Source organism: Aquarana catesbeiana, linkage group LG01 (genome assembly GCF_042186555.1).
Source record: "Aquarana catesbeiana isolate 2022-GZ linkage group LG01, ASM4218655v1, whole genome shotgun sequence".
Classification (NCBI taxonomy): Eukaryota; Metazoa; Chordata; class Amphibia; order Anura; family Ranidae; genus Aquarana; species Aquarana catesbeiana.
In genome coordinates, this window is record NC_133324.1 from 82,665,286 (window position 1) to 82,686,352 (window position 21,067).

A 21,067-nucleotide genomic window follows, 5' to 3' on the forward strand; every position below is an offset into this window, starting at 1 on the left:
GGGAGTTCTTGATTGCCAAGACTGTGCTATTAGTTTTCTGGCTTGAAAGAGGCATCTTGCTACCGCTACCACTGTACTCCTGTCTCTCAGCTCATTATTAACATGTTCCAGCACACAAGTCTTGGGATCAAGCTCTAAGTTAATTTTAAATGTGGTGTTTATTTTCTTTAAAATCTCAGACCAATACCTGACTAGTTTTGTACACCTCCAGACCATATGGATTAAGTTGCCTGTTCTTCTGCATCTGGGGCACTCATCGTTGGTTCTACGACCAAACATAAAAAGCTTTTTTGGTGTGTAGTAAGATCTGTGCAGCAGCATCAGGTGGGAGGCTTTTTGTGAAGCTGATGTTGGTGGTGGTGGGGGGGTTGTCTCCCAGGATTGCTTGATGTCAAGATTAACTGTCAGAAATGACTCGTGCATATACCTAAGGAAGGAGAGATCAGGCAAGATTTACAGTTGGTGCATTGGACTGAGGCAAGTACACACTATAGAAAGGATACTGTACTGTACTGGTGACCCCACAATAGGGATAAAACTTTTCCGCGTTAAAAGGGAATTTAAAAAGACATGCAGCCATTCACTAAAATTAGAAGAGAAGCAGATTAAACCTTCGGTTAACCCCGGTAGGAGATGTCGGCCCTGTACTCAGAGTGCCGACTCCGATTCAGGGCATCGTTCTGAGGTAAGTATTTTATAATAAGCTAGTAAGCAATGCATACTAGCTCATTATGCCTTTTGCATCTTGCATCTTGCATGCCTTTTGCACCTTTATGCCTTTTGCATCTTGCAGGCTTTGTCTTTTTGTTTTTGTTTTTTTTTCTCTCCAAGGTTTACAACCTCTTTAAGGCTGAGCACAGCGATTATAAGGTGTTTTTGGGCATTTTTGTTTGAGCATTTTTGTGCATGTATATAAACATTTCAGAAGCTTATGTCAAGCTTCTTTTAAATGTATATTCAATCTTCAGTGGAAAACCCTAGGGGGAACAGACCAGTTCTTACAGGCAAAATGCCTGAAATGTGGCTGAAAAAGCATCAAAACACCTTTGATTCAAGCGTTTACAGGTAATTCCAAAAATACACCAAATTTACCTCAAAACGTAGTTCATATAGCTTTTGGAGCATCAGGCTTTGAGCTACTGGCATCTGAATGCTCTTGTTTAAACAGCCACCACTGAAATTCATGAGATGTAGAACATTGAAAGTTTTGGAGCTTCAAGCTACAAAATGCTCGGATGTGAATGGTGCCTAAAATCTTAAGCTGCGTACACACAAGCGGAATGTCCGACGGAAGCTTTTCATCGTCTATTCCGATCATGTGTGTGCCTCACCGGACTTTTTTTTTTTTTAAATTCTGACGGACCTAGAAATAAAACATGTTCTAAATATTTCCGACGGAACCAATTCCTATCGGGAAAATCGTTCCTCTGTATGGTGTTCCGACGGACCAAAACCGATGCTTGCTCTGAAGCAAGTACGAGACGGAAGCTATTGGCTACTGGCTATTGAACTTCCTTTTTCTAGTCCCGTCGTACGCGTTGTACGTCACCTCGTTCTGGACGGTCGGAAATTGGTTGGACTTTGGGTTGACCGTGTGTAGACAAGACCGCTTAAATGGAATTCCGTCGAAGTTCTGTCGGAGAAACCTTCGGAGTTTATTCCGACGGCAAAACCGGTCGTGTGTAGGCAGCATTACACTCCTTCCCTATCATCATTAGCCACCTACAATGTAGTTAAAAAAACGCAGTAATATAAAAAGCCAGCTTTTATACTACAGGGAGTGATGTCACTATCCTTCCAACGAGATTCTGGGGAATGAAGAGTAATTCAAATTACGCAAGATGGTACTAGAGCAAAGTGTATGCATGTCTTTTCTAGAGATCTGGGTTATTCGGCATTGATTGGCATCTTACCCAAAGGAGTGTGACATTACCTTCATCATGGGCAGAAGCCAGTGTAAAGTATAGTATACATTTCAAGACTACAATACTTACATATACGTTGGGGCTTTGAAGTGGTTTACCAGGATTATGGCTGAAGATATTAGCAATAACCCCATATTGTTTTTTACAGCCGGAGGCTGGCTTTCTGATGAAAGCATTCCAAGTGGCTCATGAGCCACTGAAATGCTTTCAGAAGGAGCTGGAGGGGATCCTCTTTGATTGCCTCTATGGCCTCGGAGGACCAGAGCGACTGGAAGTAAACTTTTTATTTTTTTTTTTTTTAAAGCAAAAGATCAAAAAACATTTTTTGTATAATCTTTTGCTTTTAAAGATAAGAGAGAGATTTGGGCGTCTTTTTGACCCCAGATCACTCCATAAAGAGGACAACCTGTCATCCTCATGTCTATTACAATGGATGTTTACATTCCTTCTAATAGGAATAAAAGTGATTAGAAAAAATAAATAAAAGGTCAGTGTAAAAACAAAAAATAAAAAGTAAAATAAATAAGAAAAAAAAAAACAATTAAAGCTCCCCATCCCTCCGTGCTTGCATGCAGACATGAACACATATGTAAGTGCTAGACCTCCTATGTAAATCTAAACAGGTAACCTGTAAAGGCCTTTAAAGCGTCGACTAAAGATTTTAAGTACCGCAGTTTGTCGCCATTCCACGAGCGTGTGCAATTTTAAAGTGTGACATGTTAGATATGTATTTACTCGGTATAACATCATCTTTCACATTTTACAAAAAATTGGGGTACATATTGTGCTTTGTTTTTCTTTTTAGTTCATTACAGTGTATTTTTTCCAAACAAAATGCGTTTGCAAAACCGCTGTCAAAAACCATGCAACAAAAAAAAGGGGAAATGCTATTTTATTGCCAAAACTGCCATTTTATTCCCTAGGGTCTCTGCTAAAAAATGTTTAATATTTGAGGGTTATAAGTAATTTTCTAGCAAAAAATACTGATTTAAAATTGTAAACAAAAAGTGCCAGAAAAAGGCTGGTCTTAAAGTGGTCAAATTACACTGTTGCATGGTGGTAACTAGAGTGTTACTGCAACATGCAATGATTTGTTGGTGCGCTGCCATGCCATCCCTTCTAAATGCCACCCAATGTATCTTTCCCAATGTACATGCTTTGCAGTCACCACAATTCACAGTAAGGCACTACCGTGCATTGTGGTACTCTGGTAAAAAACAGTGCATGCACAGTTTTTGGTATGCTTTGAGGTATTAAACATCCCATTCAAATGAATGGGTTACTTTAACATAATGGGGTTGATGTATTAAAACTAGAGTGCAAAATCTGGTGCAGCTGTGCATAGAAACCAATCAGCTTCCACGTTTTGTCAAAGCTTAATTGGCTACCATGCACAGCTGCACCAGATTTTTCATTCGCCAGTTTTAGTAAATCAACCCCATTGCAAACCCAATTGCAAATGAATGCTTTGTATAACCCATGTGCATTAAGGCCTGATTCACACCTATGCATTTTCAGTGCTTTTTGCATTTTGCAGATTTGCACTGCAGAACGTGTTCTATAGGAAACCATGCTAAATGGACTGTGGTGCAAAATGCAAAAAGCACTGAAAATTCTTAAGTGTGAATCAGGCCTAACACACAATGATGTAAATGGGCCCTTAATTACTTTTTATTTATTTATTTATTTTTTAAAAGTGGCTTTTAATGATGGGAGAGGAGGCCTGCACTGATTAGGCAGACCTTGCATTTTTACTGTTTTTAATGTCCTTTTTCAAGATAAAGGATAAGTGCACTTATCCTTTTTTGTCTAACTGAATCCACCCTCTCCCTCCACCAATGCATACTTAGGCTGGCCATTAGGGATGAGCCGAACACCCCCCTGTTCGGTTCGCACCAGAACATGCGAACAGGAAAAAAATTCGTTCGAACACGCGAACACCGTTAAAGTCTATGGGACACGAACATGAATAATCAAAAGTGCTAATTTTAAAGGCTAATATGCAAGTTATTGTCAATAAAAGTGTTTGGGGACCTGGGTCCTGCCCCAGGGGACATGGATCAATGCAAAAAAAAGTTTTAAAAACGGCCGTTTTTTCAGGAGCAGTGATTTTAATAATGCTTAAAGTCAAACAATAAAAGTGTAATATCCCTTTAAATTTCATACCTGGGGGGTGTCTATAGTATGCCTGTAAAGGGGCGCATGTTTCCCGTGTTTAGAACAGTCTGACAGCAAAATGACATTTTGAAGGAAAAAACTCATTTAAAACTACCGCGGCTATTGCATTGCCGACAATACACATAGAAGTTCATTGATAAAAACGGCATGGGAATTCCCCACAGGGCAACCCCGAACCAAAATTAAAAAAAAAAAATGATGTGGGAGTCCCCCTAAATTCCATACAAGGCCCTTCAGGTCTGGTATGGATATTAAGGGGAACCCCAGCCAAAATTAAAAAAAAAAATTGACGTGGGGTTCCCCCTAAATTCCATACCAGACCCTTCAGGTCTGGTATGGATTTTAAGGGGAACCCCGCGCCAAAAAAAAAAAAAAAAAACGGCGTGGGGTCCCCCTAAAAATCCATACCAGACCCTTATCCGAGCACGCAACCTGGCAGGCCGCAGGAAAAGAGGGGGGGACGAGAGTGCGGCCCCCCCCCCTCCTGAACCGTACCAGGCCACATGCCCTCAACATTGGGAGGGTGCTTTGGGGTAGCCCCCCAAAGCACCTTGTCCCCATGTTGATGAAGACAAGGGCCTCATCCCCACAACCGTGGCCGGTGGTTGTGGGGGTCTGCGGGCGGGGGGCTTATCGGAATCTGGAAGCCCCCTTTACCAAGGGGACCCCCAGATCCCGGCCCCCCCCCTGTGTGAAATGGTAAGGGGTTACTTACCCCTACCATTTCACTAAAAAACTGTCAAAAATGTTAAAAATGACAAGAGACAGTTTTTGACAATTCCTTTATTTAAATGCTTCTTCTTTCTTCCTTCATCTTCTTCTTCTTCTGGTTCTTCTGGCTCTTCTGGTTCTTCCTCCGGCGTTCTCGTCCAGCATCTCCTCCGCGGCGTCTTCTATCTTCTTCTCCTCGGGCCGCTCCGCACCCATGGCATGAGGGGGGAGGCTCCCGCTCTTCTCTTCATCTTCTTCTTCATCTTCATCTTCTTCTTCATCTTCTTCTTCTTCTTCTTCTTCTCTTCTTCATCTCTTCTTCCTTCTTCATTTCTTCTGCGGGCCGCTCCGCATCCATGCATGGAGGGAGGCTCCCGCTGTGTGACGGCGTCTCTTCGTCTGACGGTTCTTAAATAACGGGGGGCGGGGCCACCCGGTGACCCCGCCCCCCTCTGACGCACGGGACATGACGGGACTTCCCTGTGGCATTCCCCGTGACGTCACAGGGAAGTCCCGTCAATTCACCGTGCGTCAGAGGGGGGCGGGGTCACCGGATGGCCCCGCCTCCCGTTATTTAAGAACCGTCAGACGAAGAGACGCCGTCACACAGCGGGAGCCTCCCTCCATGCATGGATGCGGAGCGGCCTGCAGAAGAAATGAAGAAGGAAGAAGAGATGAAGAAGAGAAGAAGAAGAAGAAGAAGATGAAGAAGAAGATGAAGAAGAAGATGAAGAGAAGAGCGGGAGCCTCCCCCCTCATGCCATGGGTGCGGAGCGGCCCGAGGAGAAGAAGATAGAAGACGCCGCGGAGGAGATGCTGGACGAGAACGCCGGAGGAAGAACCAGAAGAGCCAGAAGAACCAGAAGAAGAAGAAGATGAAGGAAGAAAGAAGAAGCATTTAAATAAAGGAATTGTCAAAAACTGTCTCTTGTCATTTTTAACATTTTTGACAGTTTTTTAGTGAAATGGTAGGGGTAAGTAACCCCTTACCATTTCACACAGGGGGGGGGCCGGGATCTGGGGGTCCCCTTGGTAAAGGGGGCTTCCAGATTCCGATAAGCCCCCCGCCCGCAGACCCCCACAACCACCGGCCACGGTTGTGGGGATGAGGCCCTTGTCTTCATCAACATGGGGACAAGGTGCTTTGGGGGGCTACCCCAAAGCACCCTCCCAATGTTGAGGGCATGTGGCCTGGTACGGTTCAGGAGGGGGGGGGGGCCGCACTCTCGTCCCCCCCCTCTTTTCCTGCGGCCTGCCAGGTTGCGTGCTCGGATAAGGGTCTGGTATGGATTTTTAGGGGGACCCCACGCCGTTTTTTTTTTTTTTTTTTGGCGCGGGGTTCCCCTTAAAATCCATACCAGGTCTGGTATGGAATTTAGGGGGAACCCCACGTCAATTTTTTTTTAAAATTTTGGCTGGGGTTCCCCTTAATATCCATACCAGACCCGAAGGGCCTTGTATGGAATTTAGGGGGACCCCCACATCATTTTTTTTTTTTTATTTTGGTTCGGGGTTGCCCTGTGGGGAATTCCCATGCCGTTTTTATCAATGAACTTCTATGTGTATTGTCGGCAATGCAATAGCCGCGGGTAGTTTTAAATGTGTTTTTTCCTTCAAAATGTCATTTTGCTGTCAGACTGTTCTAAACACAGGAAACATGCGCCCCTTTACAGGCATACTATAGACACCCCCCAGGTACGAAATTTAAAGGGATATTACACTTTTATTGTTTGACTTTAAGCATTAATAAAATCACTGCTCCTGAAAAAACGTCCGTTTTTAAAACTTTTTTTTGCATTGATCCATGTCCCCTGGGGCAGGACCCGGGTCCCCAAACACTTTTTATGACAATAACTTGCATATAAGCCTTTAAAATTAGCACTTTTGATTTCTCCCATAGACTTTTAAAGGGTGTTCCGCGGCATTCGAATTTGCCGCGAACACCCCAAATTGTTCGCTGTTCGGCGAACTTGCGAACAGCCAATGTTCGAGTAGAACATGAGTTCGACTCGAACTCGAAGCTCATCCCTACTGGCCATAAATGGATAATTTCATTTCATACAACTAACTGGCCAACGAATGAATTCCGCCATCAGTGGCGGCTTGTGCTCCATTTTTCGGGGGGGGGGGGGGGGGGGGGAGGCTGCAAACTAACCAGTCGGTCTCTCAGTCAAACCAACCCGTTTGGTTAGTCGATCCGTCAGTCAAAGTCCCCCACCCCCCTGTCGCACGGTCAGTCGGCAAAACAACCAACCACCTGCCCACCGTCGCTCCCCCGTCCACCCACCAGCCCCGCACTTACCCTATCTAGGTCATGGGCAGCTTCAGCGGCTTCCCACTGCGTCTCCTCCTTGATGGCTTCCCCCTGCATGTCCTCCTTGGCGGCCAATACGGTCGCTTCTGCCCTCAGCCAATCGGGTCTTAAGACCCGCTTCCTGATTGGCCAGGAGGAGAAGCAGGAAGACATTAGAGAATATTAATTTGCTATTGTCAGACAACCGGGTGGGCTCAGGGGGCAGTGCTCTGCCCCCTGAACCCACCCTCTTTTAAAGCCAATTAGAGCCTCAGGCTCTAATCATGTGCTTAAAAAAAAAAAACCCCAGTGAAATCCATGCGTTAGGCACCCTGCATGTAGATTAGGGACGGGCGCATGGATTACGGGGGCAGTGCCCCTGCGCCCCTAATGAAGCAGCCGCCACTGTCCGCCATCCAAACAAGTGGATGGAGGAATCCTCTCCACTGTGCTATCCCCAGTTGGATGCAGTTGCAGTCGTTCATGCTGCACCAGCTGAACTTTGATCCATCTATGGCCAGCTTACCTGCACCGATTGTTTACATCCAGCAGCCCAGAGACAGCCCAACTGGAATGTAAACAATCCCCAGAGGCCGCAGCTGCCAGATAGAGGTAAGTATGCATCTGTGGAACGGGAGGATGGGTTAGGTCAGAGCAAAGGGTTAAAACTGGTAAGTGTACTTTTCTTATAGTACACTTATCCTTTATCTATGGAAGTATGTATATTATGAGCTTTAATTCAGCTTAAGACAAGACGAAAATGTGAATTAGTTGCATTTAGTATGTTATTTCTGCACCTCTTCATTCTAAAACAATCTTCTTTTATTTTGTAAGATTGGGGCTCTTCTTGAAATTACCATCTTTTTAGCTGCTCTTCAGTATAGGTCTAATGATCATTGAGGCATCAGAAAAAATTATCTGCAGAAGATGAGAATTCTTCTATAATGAGCAGGGAAGGGCACCGCTAATGAATAACAGTATTCTTAATTAGACTACAAATCTAGATGTTATCTTTGTCATTTCCATTACTGAAACATCATCTTGAATAGTTCTGACTGTGCATGCTACTGAGTCACTTGTACAAGATGGGTCTAAAATACCAATTATGATGCCAGTAAATGCCAGGAAATTTTAGGAACAAATGATCATGCAAAGAACATTTATTAGGGTACTAAGGCCTAACGACCAAGGTGACCTTGTTCACAGTGTACCATCACAGCAATCACAGGCCAATGTCTAGGGAAGCACTGAAATGTACAAATTGTGATAGGTTTTTTTCTTTATTATGGTTCCTTCTTCTGTCTACCTCTGGACTTGATTCAGCAATAGACCTGTAAGGGGAAGGGGGGTGCAGGGGATGTGGCGAGGAATCACAAGAGTCGGTATGATCTAGGAAACCTGAATCCACTCTTTGCTTTCTCCAATTTTTATTGGGTTGTGCAGTATATATAAAGTCCATATGCTTCCTCCACTTGCCCAATTTATCATTAGATTTTAATTAAATAATCATATGAGGCTAGACTTGTACTAAGGTGTCATCATTCCGATTTGATTAAGGCAAATTTGCCAAGACATTTTGGACAATTTTTGGCCAGACTGCTGGTTGGAAGCTAAACCGTGGGGACCTTGAGTGAAGAGTGAACAAGTCTTGGTTTTTGACTGCTGGTGATTGCTGGGTTGCATTTTTAGGTTCTTTTTGGGGCTTTTCTTTGTAGCTTTTTAACACCTTTTTCTGACACTTTTTAAACAGCTTTTTTTTTTTCTTTGCTTCCTTCAGCCTACTAATTAAGGGGAGTGGTTAATTGGTCACACAGGTGCTTGAGGCCAATATAACCTTCTGCAGAACTCATTGTGAGCCTGCTCATCTTTGAGCTTACTGGAACTCTGTTCAAATAGAACTGGTCTAAGTGGTGAGTTAAAAAACAGAGACGAAAACAGGAGGTTATAACAGGGGTCATAGTACATGTGTAGTGTAATGAGTACCTGAGTGTTGTCTGAGTAGTGTGTGTGCATCGTTAGCACTTGTGTATTGCGAGTGCACGTGTATTGTCTTTTTGAGTGCCTGTGTATTGTCTTGTTGAGTACCTGTGTATTGTCTTGAGTACCTGTGTATTGTCTTATTGAGTATTAGTGTCAGGAAGCTAGTTGTCAGGTAATTTGGACAGAGTATAATCCCCAATCCTCATTAAATTTAATAGGTACGATGCCCGGCGAGTGTGAAGAGGCGACTCATTGTACATCTTGCGGGATGTATGCGTTCCTTGATCATCCAATTGAGGATGAATACTGCTGTGCAAAATGTAAGCGCATTGTTTCCCTGGAAGCCCAGGTTCTGAATCTGGGGAAGCAACTGTCAGCACTGAGAAGTCCCTCCATATTAAAGGAGAGCCAGGAACGTACACGGCAGGTGCCAGCAGGGGGCAGCACAGAGGCAGGTTGAGACAAAGAGGTGCAGGCACTAGGAAAGAGTAGATGGGTGACAGTCAGGAAGGGTAGAGGGGGAAGTGCCAGGGAGGCCAATCCAGGGCTGTAGGATCCCAATAAGTACGCTCCATTGAGTGACATTGGTGATACCAGTCAGGGACCAGCACTGCTGGAGCTGAGGGACTCTCCTAGCTGCCGAAGGAATACCTCCTCCAGTGAAAGTGGGGGGGAAGAGAAGGGAAAGTTAAGACAGATTCTGGTGGTAGGGGACTCAATTCTTAGAAGGACAGAGAGGCCAATCTGCAACAAAGACCTGAAGCGCCGAACAGTATGTTGTCTACCAGGCGCTCGGGTTCGGCACATTACGGATCTGATGGGCAGATTACTGGGAGGGGCTTGGGAAGACCCAGCTGTCATGGTGCACGTTGGCACCAATGACAAAGTCAGAGACAGATGGAGTGTCCTAAAGAACTATATTTAGGGACTTGGGAGCTAAATTGAGGAAAAGGACCTCCGAGGTAGTATTCTCAGGAATACTACCGGTACATCGAGCCACACCAGAAAGGCAGAGGGAAATTAGGGAAGTAAACAAGTGGCTGAAGAGCTGGTGTAGTAAGGAGGGGTTTTGGTTCCTGGAGGACTGGGCCGACTTCTCAGTCGATAACCAGTACTATAGAAGTGATGGACTGCACCTAAATGAGGAGGGTACAGATCAGCTGGGAATGAAGATGGCTAAAAAGTTAGAGGGGTTTTTAAACTAGGCGATGGGGGGGAGGGTCCAGAGGTAGAGATAGTCAGCGCGGAACATATTCCAGAGGGTAGTATTGGGGGCATTAGTGGTAGGTTAAACAAAGCACATAAACCCAAGGTAAGTATAGTAGCAAGTCCTAGTTGCAATCTCGAAACACCCAATAAGAGGATAATATGCGACCGGTCTAAACTACGTGGCATGTTCACCAATGCCAGGAGCCTGGCAGATAAGATAGGTGAACTAGAGATACTGTTGTACGAGGAGGATTTGGATTTTGTGGGAATTTCAGAGACCTGGTTGAACAGCTCTCATGATTGGCTGGCAACCATTTAAGGGTATACCCTTTATCGCAAGGGTAGAGAGAGTAAAAAAGTGAATGTGAGAGATGACATTACTAAGGGAGCTAAGGAGGAGGTGGAATCCTTATGGGTAGAGCTCCAAAGGGATGAAGCTAAGGGGAAAATAATACTGGGAGTATGCTATAGGCCCCCTAACCTGAGGGAGGAAGGGGAGACAGATCTCCTATCACAAGTTGAATTAGCAGCAAGGATGGGAGGTGTTATCATAATGGGGGATTTTAACTATCCAGACATAGACTGGGCGGAGGGAACCGAGCATTCATCTAAAGCTAGCCAGTTGCTAAATGTCTTGCAGGACAATTTTATGGGTCAGATGGTAGAAGCACCAACTAGAAATAAAGCGTTACTGGATTTACTGATTACCAACAATACAGACCTGATCACGGATGTGGAAATACGGGGCAATTTAGGTAACAGCGAACACAGGTCAATTGGCTTCAGTATAAATCACACAAATAGGAAACATAAGTGGAATACAAAGACACTGCATTTCAAAAGAGCCAACTTCCCTAAACTACAAACCTTGCTAGAAGGCATAAATTGGGATACAATCTTAGGAACAAAGAACACAGAGGAGAGAGTGGTTTGCTTTAAGAGCATATTAAAGGGGTTGTAAAGGTAAAAAATTTTTCACCTTAATGCATTCTATGCATTAAGGTGAAAAAACTTTTGACAGTACCGCCGCCCCCAGCCCCCCCGTTTTACTTACCTGACGCCTTGAATCTTCGCTGCTCGTGCTCATCATCTTCATTGCAGCTCAGCCTGGTCGCTGATTGGCTGCAGTGGATGGATTGAAAGCAGCGCAGCCATTGGCTCGCGCTGCTGTCAATCACATCCGATGACGCGGCGCGCCGGGGGGCGGGGCCGAGTGATACAGCGAGCGGCTATAGCCGCCGGCTGTATCACGGGAGCGCGCCCGCAAGCACTCACCACCGTGCGAGGGAGCTCGCATGAAGGTGGTAAATGCTTGCGGGGAGGAGCTGAAACAGCCGCCGAGGGACCCCAGAAGACCAGGTTCGGGGCCACTCTGTGCAGAACGAGCTGCACAGTGAAGGTAAGTATAACATGTTTGTTATTTTAAAAAAAAAAAAAAAATAACTTTACAACCCCTTTAAATAAGGGCATTAGCCAATGCATCCCATTGGGTAATACATTTAAAAAAGCGAACAAAAGTCCTGGATGGCTTAACTCCAATGTAAAAATGCATATAAAAGCAAAGGAGAAGGCCTACAAAAAATACAAGGTTGAGGGATCATCATCAGAATTCAGACTTTATAAAGAATGCAACAAGAAATGTAAGGGTGTAATAAGGACGGCTAAGATAGAACATTAAAGACACATAGCGGAGGAGAGCAAAAAAAATCCCAAGAAATTCTTTAAGTATGTAAACAGTAAAAAAGGAGGACAGACCATGGTTTCATTGGAATCTGTTTCTTTTCTCTGACGAATTCCACCAATATATGTTAGGATCCTCCGTCTACGATCCCCATCATCTGTTCAGTGTTATCGACCTTAGCTCCCCGAGGGTAATTGCCCCCCCCTTTTTTTTTCTCTCCTCCTCGTCTCTCTTCTTCTCTTTCTCCTGCCTTCTCTTTTTTCCTCTTTCCCTCCTGCTGTGTGTACACTGTTGAGGAGATCCCAGCTGTTAGCCGTATGCAACTGACCTTACCATATGCGATTTTTTCTGCTGAAAAGTGTGAGTGAGGTTTTACCCTTAGTTTATAGGGATTACATATTACACTACCTGCGCCATGGTCTCTTTTTTGTTGTTTCATACTGCGGAAGTTCTTTGAAAGCCAGAAGCCAGCCCATGCTAATGAGCAGCTGAATATATGAGCAAGCCATCTATCACTGGGGATTACTCATTGAAACCTGTCTATATTCATCAATCACCAAAGGCAACATATTTCTTCACAGCAGTATGCTGTCCTATTGAGATATCTGTGCACTGTGGTTCATCACATTAATATATCTCATCTTTCTTTTTCTCTTTTTTATTGTGTTCAATAATTTATTATCACATTGATATTTAGTTATAGGATTTTGTTATGGTGAAGGATGTTATGTTATTTATAATAGGCTCCATTTGATTATTTTGCACGATTTACTGATTAACCATTAGGAAATTACACCGTGTTATATTGGGAGGTTAATATTAGCGCATTATACATTCTGAATATATACAACACTTTTTGATCAAGTAGTTCCCTCCACTCACAAGCAATTGATATGTATGATTGATGTACTTGATGCATTCGTAGCAATCTTTATGCAATACAAAGTTGTCTTTTTGTTTATATCTGTGTCACATCTTTAAATAAAAAAAAAAAAAATGGTGAGTACTCGGAATGATCAGGGGTGGGTAGTGGGGTCCCCCAGCATGGGCGTCCGCAGAACTTTTTTCAGGAGGGGGCATAATTTTAGGGTCATCAATGCACCGCCCCTTTTCAACAATGTCATTATCATATTATCATGGTCTGAGACTGCAGACGTAGTACAGTCCCTAGGCCTTTTACCAGACCCAGCGAAATGACAGCAGTGATTCCTCCGGCTGGACGATCGCTCACTCTGGGTTCCCCGGGGGCAACTCTGGTCAGTAGTGTAACATGTCTGTACCCTGGTAGTGGCTCAGTCTTTCTCTCTCTGGTGGTGCTGGGCAGTGTGGCTCTCTCTCTCTGGTGGCGCTGGGCAGCATGGCTCTCTCTCTGGCTTTCGCCCAGCACACTCCTCATTCTTTGTCCTGTAGCACTCTCTCCCTCAGCTTTTTTCCAGGCTGCAGTCTCTCAATCTCTCTCTTGATCGAGCTGTAGCCTCCTCCCTGCGGAAAATGGGGCCACCAACCTTCGAACTACATGTCCCATGATGCTCTCCTCTCCTTTGATTGGCCCTCAGTTATGGCCAATAGGGAAGGAACGGAGTGGGCAGGAAGCTGGGTGGGGAACCTGGTGAGAGTCGCCGTCTCTTCTCCTTGACAGGAGAAAGGGGGGGCGAGCGGGGGAAACCTCTAATAGCCCACAGCTCGCCTTTCTCCTGTCACAGCGCTGCCGAGTTCTCTGCTGGACTGAGCAGGGAAAAGAGTCCGAAGTCAGTATACACTGATGGGTGGGCTTGACAGCACATTGATGGTGTCACCCCACTGGCAGGTGGCACCCGGGTGCGGGCTGCCAGCACCCAGATAGTGACGCAACTGTAGTGAATTTAAGATCCGATCCCTGATTCCAGGGGGGGGCACTTGACCCCCCTTGCCCCTACCTGCGGACGCCCATGTCCCCCAGAGCTCTGTCCTGGAATCAATCCTATTTAATTTGTTCATAAAGGACCTGGAGGAAGTGGCATCTCCAGCCTTCATATTTAGGGGGGGCACATGGGGGGACAGGGAAAAAAGTAGGGGGGCAACTATAAAATGCAATTATATATATATATATATATATATATATATATATATATATATATATATATATATATATCTATCCTAGGGCCCTTTACTACGATCCCACAATGGCCCTTTCACATGTTCTGCAGTGAGCTCCCTTCCTACTGTATTGGGCCCCCCCCCAGGGTGGCAGAAAACAAGAGATATATGTCACCAGCATACCAAGAAAATATAAGGGTTCAAAGCAGTGGGAGAACTATCAGGATTGCAAAGGTTGTCTTGCCACCGGACCCTGGTGTTCTGCCACTATGGGGTTCCCCAGCCTCCTCTTGCTGTCCTGCCCCTGCTGGTGGGGCACAGCATAATGTTGGGGGGGGTCAGGGCCCCCTTTGGCCCCCCCCCCCAGGGACGCCATTGCCTGGAGGATGGGGTAAACAGTTCAATCTATGTATTTGCAGACAATACTAAGCTAAGCAGGGCAATAGCTTCTCTTCCAGGATGTGGAAACCTTGCAAAAAGATCTGAACAAATTAATGGGGTGGGCAACTACATGGCAAATGAGGTTCAATGTAGAAAAATGTAAAATAATGCATTTGGGTGGCAAAAATGTGAATGCAATCTATATACTAGGGGGAGAACCTCTGGGGAAATCTAGGATGGAAAAGGACCTGGGGGTCCTAGTAGATGATAGGCTCAGCAATGGCATGCAATGCCAAGTTGCTGCTAACAAAGCAAACAGAATATTGGCATGCATTAAAAAGGGGATTAATTCCAGAGATAAAACAATAATTCTCCCGCTCTACAAGACTTTGGTCCGGGGATATGATTTCAATATACAAATACCATACTGGTGACCCCACAATAGGGATAAAACTTTTTCGCAGTTTAACAAGTTTAACAAGACTCGTGGCCACTCATTAAAATTTGAAGAAAAGAGGTTTAACCTTAAAATACGTAGAGGGTGCTTTACTGTAAGAGCGGCAAGGATGTGGAATTCCCTTCCACAGGTGGTGGTCTCAGCAGGGAACATCAATAGTTTCAAGAAACTATTAGATAGGCACTTGAAAGACCGCAACATACAGGGATATACAATGTAATACTGACATATAATCACACACATTGGTTGGACTTGATGGACTTGTGTCTTTTTTCAACCTCACCTACTATGTAACTATTTCATGCTCCCAACTTTGTGGGAACAGTTTGGGGATGGCCCCTTCCTGTTTCAATATGACTGTGCACCAGTGCAGAAAGCAAGATCCATAAAGACATGGATGAGCAGGTTTGGGGAGGAGGAACTTGACTGGCCTGCACAGAGTCCTGACCTAAACCTGATAGAACACCTTTGGGATGAATTAGAGCGGAGACTGTGAGCCAGGCCTTCTCGTCCACATCAGTGCCTGACCTCACAAATGCACTTCTGGAAGAATGGTCAAACATTCCCATAGACACACTCCTAAACCTTGTGGACAGCCTTCCCAGAAGAGTTGAAGCTGTTATAGCTGCAAAGGGGGAGCCTACTCAATATTGAACCCTACGGACTAAGACTGGATTGCCATTAAAGTTCATGTGCGTGTAAAGGCAGGCATCCCAATACTTTTGACAATATAGTGTGTATATGTATATCAGGTCTTTCAAGTATGGTCTTTCAGATGTTTCAAACATAGTTTCAAAGGAATTTAGTAGCTGACTGATGCTACAGTGGTGTGCAACCCACATTTGTCATGGTTTCCAGATCACTGTGGGTTAGCTTAAAAAAACAGCACAGTAAATAAAGTTTTGTTTGCAGCTCACTTTGTCTGACTGAACTCTCTTACTGACCCATCCTAATAAGACACCTGGAGGCAGCAACCCTGCTGGGAAGCCATAGTCTGGTCTGAATAATGTGTCTGGGTTTCAGGCAGTCTGAAACCTGGACACATGATTACAAACCCGAACTGTCCGGGTGAATCCCGGACAGGTGGCAACCCTATATATATATCGGAGCTGTAAAGCGGCTGTGAGTCACGTGACCGGCCTGAAGATAGCTCTAATTAGGTATTTACAAAACTCGTTTTTAGAAATTACTTACATAGTGTGGTATGCCAGGCTCTAATAGAGGAGCTGGCAGTGACCATTGTAGTTTTTTTTTTATTTTTAATAATAGCGGCGGGGAGGGCGGGGTGGAGAAAGAGACACAGAGGAAGCTGACAGGCAAGAAGGTGGGGGCGAGGGGAGAGAGGAGAGCAGGGAGGACATCTGTCTATGATGGAGGGACACACTCTGACCACGTTGGTCAGCCCTGATTTTGTGGTCAGTGCAGAGAGGGGATACAGGAAGTGGCAGGTTCAGGGAGGTTTTTTCACAGTTTAGAGGGAGGCAGATTACACAGCACAAGCACTACGCTGTTTAACCATTAGGGACCACCCACCGTCATTATACATTGGTACTTTGAAGAGGAATATCGTTGTTATGGCAGCAGCTAGCTGCCATAACCCTGGTATCCTCTTCTTCAGCGAGCGGTCCGGTTTCAGATAAAAGTGGTTTCTGCGGCGGACTCGCCGCAAGATCACTTTTATTAGGGGTGGGCGAGAGCCCCTCCCGCCGCTCTCCGGTCGTCTCCGCCACTCACCTGAGGCGGAGACAATGGGGTCCACTCCCCTGCTTGGCCGGCTGCCGAGTGAGGGAAAGATGGCCCCCACTCGGCTCCATAGCATTGACTGGAGGAAGCAACATCAAACGTCAATTCCGCCCAATGATCTTAAAGGAGCATTTTTTTTTCAAATTATATATATATATATATATATATATATATATATATATATATATATATATATATATATATATATATATATATATATATATATTTATATATATATATATATTTATATGTATACAGTATATGTGTATATATATATATATATATATATACATATATATATGTGTGTATATATATATATATATACTGTATATATGTGTGTGTGTATATATATATATATATATATATATATATATATATATATATATATAAATTTTTTATTGCATCTTATTGTAAATATGAGAACTGAGGTCTTTTTGACCCCAGATCTCATATTTAGGAGGTCCTGTCATGCTTTTTTTCTTTTACAAGGGATGTTTACATTCCTTGTAATAGGAATAAAGGTGATCCAAACATTTTGTTTTTAATAGGACAGTGTCAAAATAAAAATTAAAAAGTAAAATAAATACAAATATAAATAAAAATAGATAAGAAAAAAAAAATCAATTTAAAGCGCCCCGTGCCGCCGAGCTCGCTTGCAGAAGCGAATGCATAAGTGAGTAGCGCCCGCATATGAAAACGGTGCTCAAACATGTGAGGTATCGCCACGATTGTTAGAGCGAGAGCAATAATTCTAGCCCTAGACCTCCTCTGTAACTCAAAACTGATAACCTGTAGACATTTTTAAACGTCTACTAGGCAGGTTTTTAAGGGTAAAAGTTTGTCGCCATTCCACGAGCGGGCTCAGTTTTGAAGCGTCACATGTTGGGTATCAATTTACTTGGCATAACCTTATCTTTCACATATTAAAAAAATATTGGGCTAACTTTACTGTTGTCTTATTTTTTAAGTAAAAAAAGTGTATTTTTTTAAAAAAAAGTGCACGTGTAAGACTGCTGTGCAAATACGGTGTGACAGAAAGTATTGCATTGACCGCCATTTTATTCTCTAAGATGTTAGAAAAAAAAAACAATATATAATGTTTGGGGGTTCCAAGTAATTTTCTAGCAAAAAAAATGGTTTTAACTTGTAAACACCAAATCTCAAAAAGAGTCTTTAAGTGGTTAATCTGCTTTAAGGGACCAGGATCTGATTTTTTTTATTGGGTTAACAAACAGTTTAAGATATGGCAAATGAGGTTTGCTTTGCAATTCACTTGGTTGAAACCTCTTACTGGCTCTTCCTGATAAGGGATGAGACACTGACAAAAAGAAGACTGGATTGGAGACTTTACAATATTAATATGTTCTGTATTATATTTATCTGACTAAAAAAAAAGGAAAAGAAAATGTTTTTACAATTTTTTTTTTTTTTTTTTTTTAAGTCCATACCATGCAAAACCACTATACATGGCTTCTAATAACAACATTATTAATATAATGTATACATAGAGAAAAAAAGCCACCCACAAATACTTGGCACTTGTGACCATACATTCAGTAATGTGGAATACTGCAACCTTGTGTACGAACCTTCTTGCTAGAGGGATCTCTACTGGTACAAATCAGACCCAAACACTGTGACCTCTAGAGCCATAGCTGCTTGTATATTTCAAGGCTCTGAACTTTCTCAGATTATCCTTTACTGTATCAGTAAGAACAATTTGTTCTATGTGAAGGCTGTTTTTTTGTTGTTTTTTTTAGGCAATATAAATGTATGTTTTATGCGCAGTCAGTGTTCCTTCATTTGTCTTTTCCAGCTCTTAGTCATCTCATAAAAGAAGTGGTGCTTGCAAAAAATGTCTGAAGACCATGTTATTTATTTGTCAAGTTTAGTCAATTCTACCCACACAAGAATAACAGAAAATCTACAGATTTGAGGAAATAAAATCATGAAAGTTTCAGGCAATTTCAAAGTACATCCATCCTGCCTTGTATCAACGGTTCAGGCTGGTGGTGGTGTAATGGTGTGGGGGATATTTTCTCGGCACATTTTGAGCCCCTTAGTACCAACTGAGCATTGTTTAAATACAATGGCCTACCTGAGTATTGTTGCTGACCATGTCCATCCCTTTATAACTATAGTGTGGCCATCTTCTGGTGGCTTCTTCCAGCAGGATAATGCACCATGTCACAAAGCTCAAATCATCTCACCACTGCTTTCTTGAACATGACAATGAGGTCACTGTACTCCAATGGCCTCCACAGTCACCAGATCTCAATCCAATAAAGCACCTTTGGGAAGTGGTGGAATGGGAGATTCGCATCATGGATGTGCAGCCGACAAATCTGCAGCAACTGCGTGATGCTATCATGTCAATATGGACCAAAATCTCTGAGGAATCTTTCCAACACCTTGTTGAATCTATGCCATGAAGAATTAAGACAGTTATGAAGGCAAAAGGGGGTCCAACCCGGTACTAGCAAGGTGTACTTAATAAAGTAGCTGGTGAGTGTATGTTTGAATGACTGTCATATTTCAAGTACTTAAAAAGAAACCAAGTTTGACAAGAAAGGGTTTAATTCTCCCGCTCTACAAGACTCTGGTCCGGCCGCACCTAGAGTATGCTGTCCAGTTCTGGGCACCAGTCCTCAGGAAGGATGTACTGGAAATGGAGCGAGTACAAAGAAGGGCAACAAAGCTAATAAAGGGTCTGGAGGATATTAGTTATGAGGAAAGGTTGTGAGCACTGAACTTATTCTCTTTGGAGAAGAGACGCTTGAGAGGGGATATGATTTCAATTTACAAATACCGTACTGGTGACCCCACAATAGGGATAAAACTTTTTCGCAGAAGGGAGTTTAACGAGACACGTGGCCACTCATTAAAATTAGAAGAAAAGAAGTTTAACCTTAAACTACGTAGAGGGTTCTTTACTGTAATGCCGCGTACACACGAGCGGACTTGCCAACGGGCTTTAGAACATGTTCTATATCTGAGTCCGTCGGAAATGCCGACAGAAAAAGTCCGATGGGGCATACACATGGTCGGAATGTCCGACCAAAAGCTCCCATCAGACTTTTTCTGTCGTGTGTACGCGGCATAAGAGCGGCAAAGATGTGGAATTCCCTTCCAGAGGCGGTGGTCTCAGCGGGGGGCATCGATAGTTTCAAAAAACTATTAGATAAGCACCTGAACGACCTTAACCTTTACCAATAAATTTTTTAAAGGTTTTACACTATATGAGCATTCTTCTGTTTTATGTGCTGAGAATCTTGAAGGGGAACCTCACCAAAATTTTGCGTTCCCCCCATGAACCATACCAGACCCTTATCCAAGCATGCAGCCTGGCAGGTCAGGAAGGGTGGGGACAAGCGAGCACCCCCCTCCTGGATCGTACCAGGCCACATGCACTCAACATGGGGGGGGGTTGGTGCTTTGGGGCAGAGGGGGCCCCTGAGCCCCCCCCACCCCAGAGCACCTTGTCTTTACTGTAATGCCGCGTACACACGAGCGGACTTGCCAACGGGCTTTAGAACATGTTCTATATCTGAGTCCGTCGGAAATGCCGACAGAAAAAGTCCGATGGGGCATACACACGGTCGGAATGTCCGACCAAAAGCTCCCATCAGACTTTTTCTGTCGTGTGTACGCGGTATAAGAGCGGCAAAGATGTGGAATTCCCTTCCAGAGGCGGTGGTCTCAGCGGGGGGCATCGATAGTTTCAAAAAACTATTAGATAAGCACCTGAACGACCTTAACCTTTACCAATAAATTTTTTTAAGGTTTTACACTATATGAGCATTCTTCTGTTTTATGTGCTGAGAATCTTGAAGGGGAACCTCAACAAAATTTTGCGTTCCCCCCATGAACCATACCAGACCCTTATCCAAGCATGCAGCCTGGCAGGTCAGGAAGGGTGGGGACAAGCGAGCACCCCCCTCCTGGATCGTACCAGGCCACATGCACTCAACATGGGGGGGAGGGTTGGTGCTTTGGGGCAGAGGGGGCCCCTGAGCCCCCCCCACCCCAGAGCACCTTGTCCCTATGTTGATGAGGACAAGGGCCTCTTCCCGACAACCCTTGCCCGGTGGTTGTTGGGGTCTGCGGACAAGGGGGCCCCAGACCATGGTCCACCCACCCTAGGTGAATTAGTATGGGGTACATCGTTACCCTACCCATTCACCTAAAAAAAAAGTGTCAAAAATAAACACACTACACAGGTTTTTAAAGTATTTTATTAAGACAGCTTCGGCTCTTCTCCCTCTACTGGCGACGTGTTCTCTCCTCTCCGGTTCTTCTCCCCTCTCTGGTTCTTCTCCTCTCTGTGCTGTCCTCTCTCTCCGCTATCTTCTGCTCTTTTGCAGACGCTTCTCGTTCTTTTGCTGGGTCTTCTCTCTCTGTTCTTCTTCCGATGTTGACTCAACGCAATCTCC